The sequence below is a fragment of the Rousettus aegyptiacus genome, unplaced genomic scaffold, assembly GCF_014176215.1.
Source record: "Rousettus aegyptiacus isolate mRouAeg1 unplaced genomic scaffold, mRouAeg1.p scaffold_m13_p_12, whole genome shotgun sequence".
Taxonomy (NCBI): Eukaryota; Metazoa; Chordata; class Mammalia; order Chiroptera; family Pteropodidae; genus Rousettus; species Rousettus aegyptiacus.
Window position 1 is genome coordinate 55,914,487 of NW_023416287.1, and position 19,346 is coordinate 55,933,832.

The window sequence follows — 19,346 nt, forward strand, 5'->3', positions numbered from 1 at the left end:
CATTGTATTAATGAAGATATTTAGTAATAGAATTATACACAAGTAGAAGTGTGTTTAAAGGACATTTTTTTCACTAATGTATATAGAACAGTAATATACATAAGGTAGAATTTTCAAATTGTGTAAAGTAAGCCCACCTCATACTCCCAATGCCCTAGTCCCCCTCCTCAGAGGCAAACACTGTTGTCAATTTCTTGTATATCCCTCCTATTAAAATAAAATTACACTGTGGAAATAAAAGAAGAAAGGAACTAAATACAAGAAAACTATATATCACTGGCGATGGCTGTTAATTTGATATCCATTCACGATGACATTACAACCTTTTATTTGGCCTAAGGCAGACACTTATTACATTTGAAAATCAATTAGAGTGCTAAAAATCTTAGAACAAGTATTCAGTAGAAAGCAGAACTATTAAACTATTATCCCCCCTCCATCACCAGTTTCTGTACACTTGGTTTTTATAATCTTTGTTGAATTTATCCTCCATTTTGGAACTCTGTATGAAGTAGAGAATGAGAGCCATAGTTAACTCTGTTAAGTGCAGTGTGTATATAAAGACATTAAAATGACATATGTATACTTCTTCTAACATGATAACATAAAAATTTTAATGGTAAGGCTGAAATTTGGAGGCCAAGTTTAAGACATTTGTTCACATCTCTTAGTTCCAGGCCTGGATATGCTCTAGCTAAATGAAGTTGCTTTCTTAGAAATGCTTTTGTTTCCCCCTCAGATAAAGGAATTGAACTACTGGGCTTTTAAGGGTCCTTCTAACTCCAGAATTCTGTGTTTAAAATAGTAGTTTCTGTAGGTGTCCAAAGATAGGCTAAGGATAACCAAATTAGACCTGTGGGTTTGAGACAGTGGAGTGACAAAATAAATTCTTGAATGTTAGATTCATAAAGAGGAAGTTAGAAATGTTTAAACTACATTCCTGTTCTTACGAGATTGATATCTTGGAGAACAGCTACTTTCTCACAAAATGTTCGTGTTACTGAGAGAGGCCAAACCCTGGGCTGAACAGATCTCTATGCATCACCTAGTATGGCTAAGTAAGAGTGAATTTTCTTCACAGTTCCTGGTGCCATTTTTAAGGAAATTATTCTTACCAAACTCTTACTTTTTGATAAAGGAATATTAAAGTTCATTGACCTACTTCCAAGGGACTAGTAATTCTCAAGTATTTAGAATATAAATATCCCTTATAGCTATTTTAATTACTTATAAGTATCCATTTAGAATTAATGTTCTTAGTAGGAAAATTTTCTAATGTCTAAAACACCTGCAACCTCTGGGGTAATGATTCCTGGGTGGGCACAGGGAACTAAGGAGTCATTTGCAAGGTTATTGCAATTAGAAGAATTAGTTAATTTTAGTCACTATAATGCCAGTTAAGGGATTTCAAAAGTACACTGTAAATGGTGATTGCAAAAATCGCTGATTTAAGATCTCATATTTTATAGCTTCAAAATCACTGATAAAAAGTATTATGTGATTATTTTGAGTAAAACTAATCAATTATAGTGAAGTTTTAAGAATCGTTATTGGGATGATAGGAATATGAACTAGAATAGGTTTGTAAGGGTGCTTAGAATAATCTTGATTGACAGGACTGACAGAAACAAAAGAAAATTAAGTACTAGTAGTGAAATTCTTCTAAAATGGAATAGTTTTTATTTTTTCCAGCTTCTTAGTCTTGCCATATGAACATATATTTTTACAGATATCTTATATTACAGATACATTTTTACTCTGATATTTCATAAACTTTTATAATTTGCTTCCTGTTATTTGTAATTAGTTTATCATACCATAATTTATTTAGCCCTTTCTCTGGAGATTTAAAAAATACATAATGACCATCCTCATGAATGTAACTTTCTTCCTTAGGATTGTTCCCCTAGCAAGTCAGTATAGTTTAATTGTAAATGGCTGGGCTCTAAAATTAAAAGTTCATGGTGCAAAACTTAGCTCCATCACTTACTGGCAATATTGAACAAGTAACTTGTTTTCTCAGAGCTTTCTGATCTGTAAAATGGATATAGTAATAGCTCTCTACAAAATTGTTAAGGTGAAAACTGATAACATGAAAACACATGAATGTTAGCTCTTATTTTCATTAGGAAATTTCCCAATTTCTGGTAATTTCTAAATTATTTTCTGAAAGGATTATGTAAATTTATATTTCATTAACATTTTATGTGTTTGCTTATGTTATTTTAAAACCTTTTTTATTATTGTGACTGATTTGATGAGTGTAAAATTGTATCCCTTTGTTTTAATTTGTATTTCTTTGGTCTTCTACAAAGTGAAAGGAAGTTATTCAGCAGTATTGCTACAGTTTTCTACATGGAGTGGTGGAAGCTTCATCACCTCAGTCATTGTCAACTAGACTGTAAGATGGACATATGGGACGGGTCAACCCCAAACCAAATTCCTTAGTAGGTTCTTTCAAATTAATTGTAGTTATCTTGTATTCTAAGTCTATAGTAATTTTTATTATTTTTTAATCTTAGAAAAGCAGCCGTTAAAATTAGTAATACATCTATCAGTTCTCTTTGAGTGAAAAAGCAACTCTTTTTTTCTCTCAAAGGTCCGAATTATAATTAGTGTCATTGTAATCACAATTTGGTGGATTTTACTAGGAATACTTCTCAAAACTTGGAAAAAATCAGAGAAAGTTTCATGATTCCTAATCATGTTATCTTTTGGCAACAAGTGGATAATGAAGTTATGCCCCCTGACTTGAGTTCTTATGTAGTCAAGGTAATTTAGACTACACAAAAGCATGCCCTTGTAAGTTCTGGAGTTCCAGCAGCCCTGATATTTCTGGCAAACACACACCCAACGTGGATAACAGCAGCTCTTTGTGCTGCTGAGCCCCAGGAGGGCTCCCTATTGTGTACTCTTCCTTCCCTCCCATTCTTGACTGACTGGCGATAGCAACTCCTCCAAGTCCAGATGTGAAGCTCCCACAGTGATTCTTCTCTTCAACCCAGCTCTCTATTTACCCCTACTAGCCACCCTTTCAGCATATTTGCTTTTATCCTGTCTATATTATAGAGAATTCGCTATCTTTTCAAGATTGTGGTTTCAAATTTTATTTTTAACTTTTTTCTATGCTCAGTGAGTGACTTAACAGTCCCTACAGTAGAGACCAGAGGCATGATTAGCATGGATTAACATGTAATCAGCACTCGATAAATGTTTGTTGCTATGACCTGTATCTTGTATGGTCTTCTCTGTTCTGCTTTTATGGTACCAGTCTGGAGCAGCAAGTTCCAGTTGTGCCCTGGATTGCTGCATTTGAATATATTACCAAGGTTAGGAGTTAGGAAACCTGTTTGTTCTGGGTCTTTTAGCTTCTTATGTGTTTTGGGGTGATTCTTAACTCCTGCACCATACATTTCTTCTGTAAAATGAGATGAACAATTACTGCTCTAATTATCAGTCTTCTGCACAGGATTGTTATGATGATAAGGTGAAATAATGTGGACTTTTTTGGGGAAAAAAAGAGTGTACAAATTTATAGTATGCTGTCAGAATTACACATTATCACTACATTTCCAGGAGTGTCCATATCCTTGAGAAAAATCTCATCTCATTGTGGAGCTACGCTTGGAGTTTGGGGTTAGATGAAAGTTCTTGGTGCCCAACCCAACCTATTTAATCAGAAACTGGGATTGAGGCCTACTGATCTCCATTTTTAACAACCCTCTGATGCTAAAACCACTTCTCTAGGGGGTAGGAAATGTCAACAAACACTAGAAAACTGTTCTTCTGTTGGTTAAATATTACTTATAAAATAGTCCAGAAATATCATAATAGCACTTTTGATACTAAATATGAAAGGAAAGGTAATTATTATTATTAGATGCTGTTTGCCTTTTAATCTCTCAAATTTTATTTCAGAGCAGGAATTGTAAACTCAGGTGCTTGTAGGAGCCAAACAGGTAATCTGAGTGAGTGAAGCAGGAACCCTGTAAGATAATAGGTGATGATAAGCTTTGGTGAACACGAAAATCTGAAGGTGGTAGAATTTCTCAGACTCCACTGATTTTGCCCTGCGGTACTGTGGTTCGCTGTTGCGAGATTATTTGTTTTTTCATTTGGAGTGGGAAATTTTTATTTTTATTTAATTTTTTTAACTTTTCAATTTAATTTAAGCTTTTTAGATAAGACAACCCTTTGTTGACCTCACAGATTGCAAGGACCTTGTCATCTTAAAATCCCTTATTTTTTATTTTTTACACCTACAGCACCTAGTCTTCCTAAGTGGTCTCTCCAAGTACTAACCAGGACTGACCCTGCTTAACTTCCAAGATCAGATGGGATTGGGCTTGTTCAGGGTGGCATGGCTGTAGACTGAAATTTGTATTTTTATATTAATTTAAATGTCGGCAATATATTTAAAAGGAAAGGTATGGATTCAACAAAACAAATCTGAAGCCAGTTAATTTCCAACCTCTCATTTAATTAACATGAGTGAGAGTATTTGTATTTAAATGAGTGTGACAGATGAAACTACCGGTTCATCATTATTAATAAAGAAAATTGTGTGAAAACCACACAGACATTTTTCAACTTTCAGACTATAAAGATTCAGTATGTTAATCTAGTGTTGGCAATGGGATAAAGAAATGATTGTTACACACTACAGAGTGAAGGTAAATTACAGTTGTTCTGGAGAGCAATTTGGTATCATTTATTAATACTTTAAATGCTTCCACCTGTTCTGTTCAATATGGTGGTGCTTTGCCACATGTGGCCATTTAAATTTAAATTAAATAACATATAAAACTAAAGATTCAGTTTCTCAGTTGCACTAGTCACATTTCAAGAGCTCAATAGCTGTGTGTGGCTAGTGGCTACCATATTGGTCTGTGAAGATACAGAACATATCCATCGTTGGAGGAAGTTCTATTGGACAGTGCTAGTCTAAACTCTGACTCAGAAATTTCCCTCCTAGAAATTCGTTAGAAATAATTAGACATATGCACAAAGGCATATAATAAAAACATCTGAAACATTATTTATGAGTGAAAACTTAGAAACTGAATATCATGTTTTTATTAAAAACTAGGTTTCAGTAAATATCCATAGTAAACTTTTAAGTGAAAACGTCCTTGTTGTAGAATCATTTTATTTATTTGAGTAAATAGCTTAGGTACATAGAGATTAGGGGAACAACTTACTCTTCTGACAAATGCATATAACAAAACTTTCTTTTAGCCTACAGCTGATCTCACATAGTAGAATAGGTTGCCTTTCACTAAAAAACTAACAGAGGCACTTGACAGCTCTCAAAGCTGCATCAGTAACATCTGGGTTTCTTTCAGAAATTCAGAATCTCAGGCCTCCAAATTGACTAAATCAGATCTCTGGCAGGGCCTAGGAATCTGTGTATTAAGCTCTCCACTTATTGACTATATCTCCCTCCCATCACTGAATCTCTCAAGCTTCATTTGTTTTATCTTGGTGAAGTCATATCTCCTTGAACTCTGTCCAGATACTGTTCTAGGTGCTTTAGATGCTACAGTAAAGAAAACTAACAGATATTCCTGTCATTATGGGAGTCAAACAATAAACAAAATAAAATAAGTAAAATATATTGTATTTTAGAAGTGAGAAGTGCTAGAGAAGACAGTGAAGCAGCAAAAGAAATTAGAAAGTGGGATGAGATTCTCTACCAGGTGTCACTGAAGAGTAACACTTGAGTGAAGACCGGTTGGAAGTTTAGGGGAAGAACATTCTTGGCTGTTTTGAGGGGGTCACAAGGAGGCCAATGCCACAGCTGAAGAGGAGAGGCAAGTGACGGAGTGAGTGGGGGATTAGGTCAGAGAGGTAATCTAGATCTTTTGACTTCGAAATTCTTTGTTCTCTAGTATACCACACTGCTCAAATTCTTTGGTTAATCAGTTTGTAAAGAGGTCAGACATCCCTAAATTCACTGTTTTTCAGTGTGATCTGTCAACACCTGCCTTATTTGCCTGGGGTGCTTGTTAAATGCGGATTATTGGTCACTTGACCTGCTGAATAAAAGAGTTTCTGGGGTGGGACCCTGGAATGTTCATTTTAACAATCTTCTCAGGTGATTTTTATGGACACAAAAGTCTTAGAACCACTCTTTACATTTAGCATTTTGTAAATTTAGTTTTTCTAGAGCAGATGTGCCTAAGATTGTCATCACTAACTATGGAGGTCACAATGTGAAGAGAAGATATAATTAGTGTAATGTCTTATTTATTTTGTGCATTTTAAATTGATTAAATTGGTACTGCTTATAGTAAGTTTATGTATATATCTCTTGGAGTAGTCAGGGAACTATAACAATATCACCATAATTCTTACCCATCTTGGAAGACGGGGAACTTTTTCACTTGAGGGTCCTGTCTCCTACCTCATCTGGTCTGTTTTGTCTTTTGGAAAGGACAACTTTAAACTTATTTAATTTTTTCCATCATGTTTTCTTTTTTTCTCCTCTCATTTCTGTTCTTCCTCTTCTTGAAATCTAACCATCCTAAGTTTAACACCATTAACTTTTTGGTGGCCATTCTTTTGTGCATCTCTGTGCAGATTTATATATATTCACTAACACTATAATTTTACCTGATGGAATCATATATACATATATATATATGTATATATTTTTTTAAACCTGTGGTCATGTCTTTTAAACGATTCAGGGAGCCTAAATTTTCTCTTTAGCCTCTCATTTCACCCCAACAGTGTGGCCAATCTGCTATTTATTTGGTAGAACTTTTCCCCCCAAGTTCACGTAACCTTATATATATTTTGTATATTTCCAGCTTCTTATATGTATCTATACTATCATATATATAATTTTTTTCTTTTTTCAGTTAATACTTAATAAGTACAAGGAATATAACTAAGTCAACTTCTATAGCTCTTATTTATTCTTTTTAATGACTGCATGATAGTCTGTAGTATACATATTCCACAGTTAAATAACTACTACTTTATTGAAGGGCATTTATTTTAACTAACCAAGAAAACAGCTATGTATTAAAAGACAGACATATCTGATTATGTAATTTAAAAACATTTTTGTAAATCAAAAAAGAACCATAAACAAATACCATAGACAAATGATAGATTGGAAAAAAATCTCTACAATGCAGATAAAAGATGATCATTTCTGGTGTATAAGGAACTCCTAACTGAATGATATAAAATATTTTATGAAGCGATTTTTAAATATTTTGCAAAGAATATTGCTAGGTCATTCATAGAAGCACAATTCCAAATGGTTAATAAGTATGAAAAATGCTTAGCTTTATTAGTTGTTTGAAAATGCAAGTTAGAAATAATAAAAGATCACTTGACACCTACTCGATATTAATGTAGAACGTCTATGCATTAAAATTTTAAGAACTAGTGTGTTTATTCTCTATGCAGAGACCTTTTTTTGAAAGTTATATTAAAGTTACAAAATATAATTATTTCCAGGGTTTCTGATTTCCTCAGAGAATTTCAAGGACATTGACTTATTCCTGTTTAGACTCAGCTTATATGACAAAGGGTGAGAACAGAGATTAGAAAATTTTGATATCAATTGTATGACTTTTTTTTTTTATTCAAAAGCTTTTTCTTCCACTTAAAAACAGACTGTTACATTTTAGAGCTGTAGATCATCTACCCTGAGAGGAAAACAATGCACTGCCACAGGGTTTACTTGACTTCCCAAGGTCACCCAGCTCGTCTTTCATGCTTTCTGGTCTATCATGTCGTTCGTCAGTGTCTTCTAAACACCTTTACTTGCAGCTAATATAGAGAAATCATATTTTGATAATTTTTCTATTTTCAAAAAAGTATTGAATATACAAGATTTAGGGAAACTACATTCTGTAATTTGTTTAGACTTTAAGTAGACATGATAGCATGAGAACAGTATAAAAAAATCAAAGAAGAAACATCATTTACAATCCGACTACCCTTACGAAATGAGCTTTTCCCCAATTAATGCTTCAAGTATTTATCTATATACATTAACGGTTTTACATACTAGTAATATTGCTCTAATTTTCCCAAAATCTTTTGGAAATTTTGACTTTTAGGCCTTTTAATGAAACTGGTCTGCTTAACTCTACCTTCCCTTTCTTCTGATCTGTTGTTTTTTTTATGTATCACATTTAAGCCTTAAGCATTGTTTCAGTCAGTCTCCAACTTTAATCAAATGCCTTCAATGGCTACTTTAACATTCCTAGAGGTTGTTGCTCTAAATGTTAGTATCCTGGTCTAACGCTGTCAGTTGCCTGGAACAGAAGCAAAAATTGAAGATGTTAAACAGTAATGAATTACTTATATCCTCAGAATGTCTGAAGAGGAAAAGGGCAGGACAATTCCTGGGTGAATTCAAACGCTTGATGATGTTATCAAGGACCCAAGTTCTTTTGGTCATTCTCTGCCTTAGTTTCTTGGCGTTTCTCTTTCATCTATCTTGTCTCTTCATTATCCTAACTTGTCAGTAGCACTCCCACGCCTCACACAGCTTTAACTAGAGTCAGAAAAGTTCTTTTTATTTAGGCTAAACACTTTTTAAAGTGGTTACCAATATATGTGGATGTCCCAAATCCCATTGGCCACAATTAACCACATGGTGTAAGCCAGACTCTGACAAAGAAAATGTAAATACCATGAGTGGTGGAGAAAAATCAAAGTCCACTCTCTGAGGTGAGCATGCAAAAGCTCTGGGGTTGTTAATACTGAAGAAGAGAAGAAAATGGCTTCATTAAGCAACAACCAGCAATGTGTGCCATGAAATCCAATTTCTTTACTTGCCTTCAAGGCTCTTCATAATCTGACCTCATGATAATCTAATATAAAACCTCTTTTCTAGACAAGCCAATCAGTTGTCTGTCCTGTCTATAAATCCTGCTCGTGTGCATTTCCATGTATGGCTTGGCTCATGTGTCTCTTCAAAATCTCTTTCTATTCTCTAGAGCTGGCTGTGGCTATTTAAATAGAAATTAGTTAAAGTTAAATAAAATTAAAAATTCAGTTCCTGGGGTGTACTAATTGCATTTCAAGAACTTAATGGCCACAAGTGTCTAGTATTGTGCAAGCATAGAATATTTCCACCATTGCAGAAAGTTTTGTTGGACAGTACTGCTCTAGAAATCCTTGCAGATTATGTTACTATTGACCACAAATGTTCACCAAACTATGGGCCTCCTACATTAGAATCAGCTGGAAATACTGTTAGAACGCAGATTTTGAGCCCTAGGAGTAAGCCCCAGGCCACTTTCATGCCCAGTAAGGTTGAAGAACCACTCCTTTGATGTCTAGTTTAGTTTATTTCTTTTATAGAAATATGTCTAATAGAATGCTGGGTACATAGTAAATACAGAGTACTGACCGATTAATTATATTCAATAGAATTTGACAGTCTACAGTCTATATTTAGTTGGCAATTCTTTTAAAAATCAAAATACTATCTGCAAAATTGGGCATGGATAATGGATGACAGGGTATTTCCACAATATTCTTTCTCAATTTCATTTTTTGAAAATAAACCTGAAAATTCTGGTGAGATTTTTAACAAATAGTACATGAAGATGTTCCCTATAAAGTTTAGATTTGCAGCATTTAAAAAATATGTCTATTTTAAAAGTGCTCTGATCTCTTGATTTAATTGATTGTCTTGTGGAACATAAACTAATCAAACCTCTGGCACTATAGCTGATAGAGAAACCCATTGTTGCAACCAAACTTGCCACATGGATAATAACAGCTTTAGACTTCATCAGGGAATAGCAATTAGAATTAAACTTTTTGCCTCTCAACTAATATTATCAAGTTCTTTTTTTTTCCCTAGGAAAGTTAGGCCATGTAAAAATCACCTTTTATTCCTTCGTTTGTATAAGTGGAACAATCAAATATTAGGTGTGATATTTTCATAGTATTTTTGGTCAAAATATGAATAAGGAATTGTTTGATATTGGTAGGTATTAAACAGACCATCTTCCAGTCTACTGAAGCTCTCTTGGAGGCTGGAAGTGTATTGTCTGGGTTATGGTATTTCAGATATTCTAAACGCTTGAGGTTTTTTGCCATCATAAAGACTCCGGAGTCAGTGGTATGCCTTATCTCAACTTCTGCCTCTAGAGCAAAACAATGATGGAACAGTGTAATAATACATGGCAAAGTTGCATATCTGGAATTTTAGAGGGAGAGTGGATATATATGTCAGATTGCGTGTATGCACAAAACTTAGCCTTTAATTAAAAAAAATCCATAAAGGTCTTTATGACTCATATACGCTTCTCTGCTTAGTTCTTTCCTGCTATTTAAGTATAGCAAGAATAATTTAATCCAGTAACTTAAGGAAAGTTAATGTATGCTACTTTAGGCATTGTACACATACTCATTTCTAATCCTTACAACAGCATTGTAAAGTAAGCATTATAATTCTCGTTTTTACAGCTAAGAAAACTAAGGCTCAGAAAAGTTTCAGTAAGAACCCATATCCAGTAAGTGAAAAGTTAGAGTTCAAACATAGGGGCTGGCTGAGTCCACAGCCTTTGTTCTTTCCTGTGTGTCATACTCTTGGGTAAATGTCTTGTGACTCAACTAGATTGCAAGATCTGAATGTCAGGAATTGTATCTTATTTTTTACATTATCTAGAAAAATCACTGTGCCAAATGTTGCTACTCTTGTTGAACATGGTGTAGATAGGTGCTGAGGGGAATCAAATTCTTTCAGACTGTCAGGGAACCATTTAGTATCTTGTTTTTGGGAAAGTAACTGTACTAAGGCTATATTTGGTTAGTAAGGAATATAATAGGGCTCAAGTCTTGCATTTACACACCAAACTTGAATGAAATCTCCATGACTGGAAGTGTTTTGTCTTTTTTGTTCGCTATATCTCCATACCTAGAACAAGCACATAGTTGCCCTTCAATAAATACTTTTCAATATTTGAAAGAATGACCTCTGTGGGGACCTATTAGCTTTCTTCCATGCCTGTGGAATCCATCCTTAACCAGGGCCAAATTTCTTTCAGGTCTAAGCCACTGACTCCAAGAGAGCTGGGAGAAGGGAGGGTAGATGGAACAACATAAGGCTATCACCTCTACTGGAAATGATATAAGATGAGGCCCAGGCCCTTCAGAAGCTAGGTTAGTAGCTTTTGATAAAGAATACTAACAAGAAAAAATAAATTCAAAAACGATTCTGTGGCAGAGATGAAAAGGAATACATTTTATTTTCTCTTCTTTTTGAGCTTTACAAAATGATAATGTCTTTGTAATTCTTCATGCATGTTAAGGTTATCATTAGATTTACTTACATACAAATTTATTTCCATAATTTAGATAATATGAGATTCAAATTTGCTAATATCTTATTTAATAAAAAACAATTGAAAGCCAAATATTTCCAGGATAATACTACATAGTGGATTAGAATCATAGAAATGATAATTTGGAAAAAGTGTTCTGAAAAATGTGACAAATTTCTTGTGCTATATAAATGTTACAGTTCATTTCATTCATTAGATTTAAATTGATAAGACTTCCAAAATCAAAACATTGTGGGCTTACTGTAGATACTGTTACATGAGAGATTATCAGACATCTGTAGAGTATTTACACAGGGAAGCTAAAGTTCATGTATTACAGACACCATAATTCTATCTTAAAGTTTGTGTTTAACTTATTCTGATTTTTTTAAGGGTTTGATGTAATAATAATTGATAATAGCAATTATGATGTCAAACTGCATCTCAGTTTTCGTTTGCATAAAAAGTAATTACTGCATCAAAAACACTTTCTACTTCCTTAGAAATAATTTTTCTTTTCATAATTTTCCTACTGAGCAAGAAGTTTATATCCAGTGGGGATAATAGAGTTCTCCATTGGGTGGAAAATTAACAATAAAAGTCAACTTAATAAGTTTTTATCAAGTACCTATAATTGGAATGGTGCTGTGGAGAAAAACAAAGGAAAATAACTATCTCTGACCTTGGGGAAGTCTATGATGTAGTTAAAACACAGTTACGTGGCTTGTGATTGTAGCATTAGAACTAATTTTATTTAAACTGTGTTCCTCAAATCATTATTAAATGTGGTAAAAGATTAATACAAATAACATGTAAAGGAGTCATTTGTCCTGTTACCAAATACCAAAATTATAAAAGAATTCAATTGAACCAATATCTAATGGAGATTTAATGTCCATTTCATTTCTTAAACTAGAAGATGCTTTTAACTTTGTTCATGAGGCATTGAATGTAAAATTTGAAACAGTGCATATGATGTAAGGAAATTATGTTATGAGCCTTAAGTTCATTAGTGACACTTCATGTACATTGAAGTATCTATAAATAAAACCAAAACTGTGGCATGTATATTTTGAGAGGGTCGTATAAATTTGATCACAATTCAACTCAAATTCCACCCCCCCTCTTTTTGTCTTAGAGCAGAAACTAATTTTAGTAAACAAGCTTTTAAGCTATTCTTTGTGTAGTAAATTTAAAGTATGAGAAAATATCATTTAGAGAGAAAATGAGTGAAAGCTTATTTTGATCTTCAGTTCATTTAAAGGACATTTATAGTCATACGAAATTCCTTAATAGATTACTATTTTACTAATGAATATAGATTATATTGAGAAATAATAAATATTTAAAGCATAGAGTGTAAAGCATTTTTTTAAAAGCATTTTCTTATAAATGCAATTTACTCTGTAGACGTTTGGATTCTCATCAGTTTTTCATCAATGAAAGCTATGCACACTCTAATTTGGCCCTTGATATGTTTCTTATTATGTATAGTAATAAAACTAATAGACTCAGTGCCATATTTATCATAAATATGTTGTCTTTTTACTATTTTTTAAATAATTGAATGGAATTAAATTTTCTACCTGATTCATGAACCACCAGAGAAAGGAAGATGCATGTTAAGGAAAAGAAAAAGAAAAAAAACTGAAAGAATAACTAGAACTCAGTACCTATATAATAATATTTTAGTTTTAAACTCTGTTACTCCTTTATATTAGGGCTTATTAAAGAACGAGATCATAATTTAGTCTGCTAAATTATAACTCATTACATTCATGTAGTCATTTATTTTTGTTGATAGTTTATTTTTTATTTAAAAGCTGTTTTTAAAAGAGAATTATGTGTATGAGAAGTCTGTTCTGAGTTGACTTTTGTTAGTAGAATTCTATTTTGATCTATTTAGAAATATTTTTCCCTTAACTCATATTACATTAAAGCATTAGCACATAAATCCTTATTGCAGTAAATAAAACTGATTAAAAATAGTTATGTAGTCACAATTTTCTCTCCTAAGAAATAGAGATTTAAATCTCTGAAAACACTAATGTGTGTGGGATGGTTATGATAGTCCAGCTGCCTTTGTGTGTGTTTCATTTAAATGTAAATTTATCTTAGGGACTCTAAAGATGAGCTCAGAAGGTAGAAAATTTTAATATGAATAGTCATTTCTTTTTCCTGAACACTGAAATAAAACCCTATTTTACAAATCCTATTTTTTTAATGAAAAAAAAAAAAAACTTGCTAAACAGCCAGTACTTAACTACCTTATTTAAAAGGTTCTTAATGGATTAATTTTTTCACATTAGCAGTTTTTCTGAGATATATTTATATTTAAAAAAATTTATATGCTGTAACAACAGTGCAACAATTTTCAGTATGATGCCTGAGTTTTATTTTGTAGTACTATGTAAAGGAAAAAGTAGCAGAAATGAGATTGTAGAAACGTATTTCCAATAATTAAATTTAAGATGTTAAAAAAAAAAACTGTTGAAGTTAGCAGAAGCACACTGACATATATATTGCACATATCTATATACTGGGTACATATTTAGATTATATTTTTAACTAGTGCTTAAAACTTACTCTGATATTGTAATTGTAGATCAGCTTCCAGGAACAGTTTCTGAGGACAGATTTTTTGAAAAAGTTTCCCCTTGCTTCTATCTCCTTTAGACAAACGGTCAAGATTTGAAGCTCTGTAATTTGGCTTCATTTTATATTTACTCGTTGGAATCGTTAATGTAAGTTACCACAAATGTTCTCTTAAGGGAGGTTACCTTGTATTGACTTTAGCAGCTTTTTCTACTTCCCTACAATAAAACAGGCCATTTGTGTGGTTGCTGTTGATTGCATATTTTGAAGTCATTTTTGTCTTTAGCCATTAAATTACCAGCCTGTGATTATCTTGTGTAAAATAAACAAACAAATAGACAAAAATCTCTTTGATCTACCCTAACCTTTCTATATGTAAATCTTGAAAAAGTGGCACGGTAGCATGCCAATAAAATGTACTCTTGCATTGACATTTCCAAAGTAATTATTAAAAAGAATTATAAACTTTATTAAAGGAATTGCTATTTATTGTTTGATAAAATTTACTTAGGTCACATAAGTGTAAATTTTTTCCAAGAAACTACTATAAAGTCAAGAGTTCTCTTCAAAGAAAAGACTTTGTTTAATCTAAATATCTCTCTTTTTTACAGTGAGGAAAACTAAAGGAGTTTCCTGAATAAATTTATTGAGAGATCCTGAATTTTTTCATGCCATTCTTTAATATGTATGTTTCCACAGAGTGCTTGCAGATTTTAAGACATAATTCTGCATGTATGTTTTGCTTTAATTTATAGTTGCTCTTTAGAATTTAAAACTGAGTTTTATAGTCCCCCATATAGATGTGACAATGTGTATTTTCAGCAGTATCCTTATTTACAGATTCTGTAATATGAGGTCAGATACTGTGGTTTATAATCAAAATCAGTGATTTCTTTTGTTGGTAGCTTGTCGCTGGTAAAACGTATCTCTGGGTTAAAAACCTCAAGACTCTTTGCAAGGTGATGGCACAGTCAACCTGTAGAAAATGAGTGTGGTAGATCAGTTTTCCCTGTGTTCGTTTTCATTTTGTGTCAGTTTGAGGAAAAACAATAGATGAGAACAAATTAGTATGAATATTTTTAGTCATTCCACCTGGTAAAACTCCATGTCATGCCTAAGAAATAAATATTGGGTTTTTAAATGTACACTAGTAATTAAACTCCCTAATTTTAACTTTTATGACATTCTGTTTTAGTAAATCAAGTGGTGTTGATGTTGAGGTGGGGGATGGTGAAAGTAACTCTAAAAGGTTTATACCTTCCACTCAGGGTCATTACCTGGTAACTGAAAATGCTGTCTGAATCCATTTTTGTTGTGCCAGGGAGGATGGGGGATGGGGAGAATGAAATTTGAATCAGTGACCATCTGGCCCAGATTTGGCTGATTTCCTTTGCACTGCCCTTTGTTTCAGCCAGACAATGGATTGTTCCATTTACAGATAAGAACTCTGAAGATGACTTTGTGCTGAATCAGCAGGTTTGGTTTGGGATTTCAAGCATAGACTCATAATGAGGGGTTTTCTGCTGTTCCAAATATCACTATTCTTATCTTCATCTGTTTTAGAAATATTGTTAAGGTTTTTTACAGTTTAATAGAATGATAAAATTGTGAACAAGTCAAAATAAAATAATGAGGAATGTACTTTCTGGTTTGATATTACCTGTCTCAAACATGGAAATTTTCCTTGTCCCTAGTTTCCAAAATTAATATCTTTCTGATTGTGATTTTTGATGAATCTTTATATAGACTCTTCTGTCTGAACTTGAATTTTCCACTCAGACCTTTGATAATTTAAATTAAATGTTGTCCTGAATGTAAGCTAGGCTTTTATGATGTAGTTGTATAAATGGTAAGTTTTCTTTAACATATGTTGCCATATATCTGCAAATTACATCTTAGGGCGTTAGAGCTATTTTCCTTATTTTAAATGGTACATAATCATCATCAGACTGTTAAAAAAAAAGGTTATTGACTAGAAACAGGGGGACCTTTGTTGCCCACCATTCTAATTAAGCCAACCATCAGTTTTGTAGATTATCTCAGAAGTGGTAAAGAGTGTGGTTAAATGTCACTTTCCTGGAAGACAAGGAAATTTCAATGCTGCCATCTCACTGTGTGGCCAAAAAATATAAAAATAACCATTTTTACTTCTGAAATTTTAGGAGGATCATTGGCAGTGTTTAAGTTAACCTTTTAGTTTAATCTATCTCTTTATAGCTGAATTGCCATGTAGCACTCCAGTACCAATTTTTCTTGACAACTTTTTCTGAAACGACTTATAACTTTGAAATCAAGTATCAGATCAAAGTGGCTGCTTTGATATCTAATCTGTAATTCTTTTGTGTAGATAAAGGAATGTTCTTTAGGTAGAATCAAGGGGGACCAATCATAAGGAAAAAGCTTCTTACTAGTTCCACAAGGATCTAATTATGTAGCAGATGGGACCACACAGCACAGTGCACTGTCATTTGATGTAATTAATTTTAGGTCTGTATGCAGTGAAAGTAAATGACAACAAATGGCACAAAATCTTAGTTTGCATTTTTACGGGGCACTATCTATTCATATATGTTTCTTCCCCTTTTTGTTCAGATCTCTTTAATCGACTACTTGCTCTATTTAATGGTAATAGGGCCTTAGAATTGCTTGTTTGGTTTAAATGCATGGGTGATTTGGAGTACAAGGATGTATGGATGTTAATTGGAATCGAATATTTAGCTTTAGAGAACTGGTTAGTTAAACTATAGAATAGGCAGAGTTAAAAAGCTGCAATGACAACATCACCACCAAGACAAGTTCCATTTTAACTCCCCTGGCTTTAACTAGTTCAGGGAACTAGTTTGAGGTAGAGGGGAAGGTCTTATTCTTTTGTCCCCCTCCCCCCACTTGTTCACCCTTTACCCCCCAACCTCTGACTCTCCTTCAAATCTTACTGAGGAATTATAGTCTCTACAGAGGCTTGGTTGCAGATGCCTGGAAAGTTTACACTGCAGAGAGTTGTTTTGTTTGGCATAGCTAATCAGGAGCCAGGCTGGAATTGCTCATAGCTGTCATTCAGGTTTTGTTTCAAAGTCCAAGGACCTGCTGGGAAAAACAAAAAGCTAATGAAAGCTGACTGTATTTAGGCCTCAAATCTGTGGAATCTGAAATGATGTCCTGACAGTGTATTCTTATTCTTCCACATTCTTGCCGTTACTAAGGTAACATTTTTAGAAGCTTTCCATCTTCATTGTCAAGTATTTGCTACACTTATTGTTGTTTTTCAGATTAGAGCAATTCAGATTATCTCCTTTTGAGATGAAGGAAAAGAGAAAATAATGGAAATAAAATGTCTGAATCAATTACCCTGAATGCTAGTAAATCAGGTTTTTTCCCTCAGCACCCTAAAACTCTATAGATTCATAACAGATTAAAATTAAGAACAAGGTTAATTTCCCCAGGTTTATGAATGCCAAGTAAAGATCCCATTTTTTATTGATATAAAATAGTAAATATTCATATAATCACTAACAAATACATTTTATGGGGAAAAGATATATCATGAAATATCCTGTTTTTAAGATCTTCCTCCTTGAATGATAAAACATATTATGTGAGACACTAATGTGCATTAATTTTTATCTGTACATTGGAAAATTAAGTAACATAAGACGATAGAGTGATAAACATCTTCACCCTCCACCCCAAATTGGTCTTTTAATATTTGTTCTCACAGGATGTTTTATCTTAGCGAATTAGCACCCACATACCTGAAAATGCTGTTGTTTTTGTCACCAGGAGACCATTGGGGCACATATTACCTGTGGTTTGATAAATGATAAAAGTTAATTTTTTTACAGGCACAATGTTCTTTGGGTATGCTTCAGATTTGAGAACTCCCCAGGGATGCCCCTCAATAGTTGTTATAACCTTTATGAATCTTCTTGTCAAGGTATTGACTCATTGTAAGATGACACAGTTTTTTTTTTTCCCACGGATTTATCAAACATCATCATCAAGTACTCTTTCCCCTGTGACAATAACTATAATATTGAAGTGATTTAGTTTTAGTACTGATCAGATCATGTTCCTTATTTGGTATCAAGACAGTAGAAGTCTATATTCATGCATATAAGATCTGGCCTAATTTTATCCTAAGAAATATAAGAGAGTGGGCAGCTGGCTGAATGGAAAAGAACCAGATCTGGAAGAGAAGTGTTCAAAGTGTCAGGAGGCCCTCATTTTAATTTCTGTATCCTTCTCATGCTGGCCGCCCAGCTTAGAATTTTATCTTCTCTTCTTTTCACCTAAGTTCTACATTTCTCAAGGTCCAGCTCATATTCTTCTTTATTCACTAAACACTCTTCAACTTCTGTTGCTGTCCAGAGAATGAGGTAGTATTCTTAGCTGATCACAGTATCTAAAGAACTGTGTTCTGATATGATTTTTTGCTTTTTTAGGAGGACAGTGATCAGGATGGGGGAAATATGAGGGGAAATAACACAAAGGAAATAGATAATTTGAAAGGGACAAATTTAATCCAAGAAGATTAAGACAAAATAGTTGTCTTCGAGGGCTGAGATTTGTAACTGGAATTAGATTTACTCTAATTACCTTAAAGTTCTTAAAACTTTTAATATATCCTTAGCAGTGGTTTTCAAATGTTACTCTGCAGGTCTGCAGGCATTGTGTGGTGTGCCTTGGGTTGCTAGTGGGTGGAGGAGAAGGGGCACTCGTGGATATGCTGAAGGCCCCCTGCAGCTCCCAACAGTGGAGTTCCACTTATAACAAAAACCATTAGATATTGGTTTATGCCTAGTATTTCTTTTAAAGACACATTGCACTGCTTAAAAAACAAAGTTTTGAAAATCATTGCTGTATAGAGTAATAAATAAGTGAGAGTTTTTGTTCAACATAGGATAAAATGTTTTAGCAATAAGAGACATTGAAAAATTAACTGGACTGCTTTGTGAAGCTTAATGACCCTTACAAGGGTGTTAGAAGATTTCTGCTTGTGGGGCGAGATTAAGTTTGCCCACTTCTTAGGTTTTTCTGTAGTACAAAATTGTATAGTTGATTTCTTCTTTTATTGTTAGTATCAGACTTAGCTGTTCTCAATTGGGTATTGGATAAACCCCACCTCTCCACTCAATCATGAGGTTCCAAGAGTAGGAACAATGTCTAAACTGCTTTGGGATTCTTCAGATCCCAGCATAGATGTAGGAGCTCAGTAAATACCTGCTGATACAAGAAATAACTGTGATTAGCACATGCTTGATTGCGTTATGACCTCTTCCAGTTATAAAGGGTGATAAGGGAAGGTATTTGCAGGATTTTTTTTTCACCACTATTGCTTTTCGCCCTTGAGGAGTAATAGAAATGACAAAGCAGATTTAAGATAAGCTTTTATTATTTTTTCTGGCCAGGAGGCCAGAATATTATAGGGTCTGAAAAAGTGATCAT

At 33.5% G+C, this 19,346-nt stretch overlaps 1 protein-coding gene and 1 pseudogene across 7 annotated transcripts in view; one reads left to right on the forward strand and one right to left on the reverse strand.

Annotated features, from left to right (window-relative positions):
* The window catches only part of GREB1L (GREB1 like retinoic acid receptor coactivator), a 219,994-nt gene that overhangs the window by 1,441 nt on the left and 199,207 nt on the right, over window positions 1-19,346 (forward strand). Inside the window, exon 1 of one of the 7 annotated variants that reach the window (XM_036229895.1) lies at window positions 11,130-11,148. The exons of the other annotated variants lie outside the window; for them this stretch is intronic. The gene's annotated coding sequence lies outside the window, so the exon portion shown is untranslated. Of the gene's footprint in view, window positions 1-11,129; window positions 11,149-19,346 lie in introns of those variants that run through there. 7 annotated transcript variants of the gene reach the window in all.
* LOC118610535 lies at window positions 4,257-4,372 on the reverse strand (annotated as a pseudogene).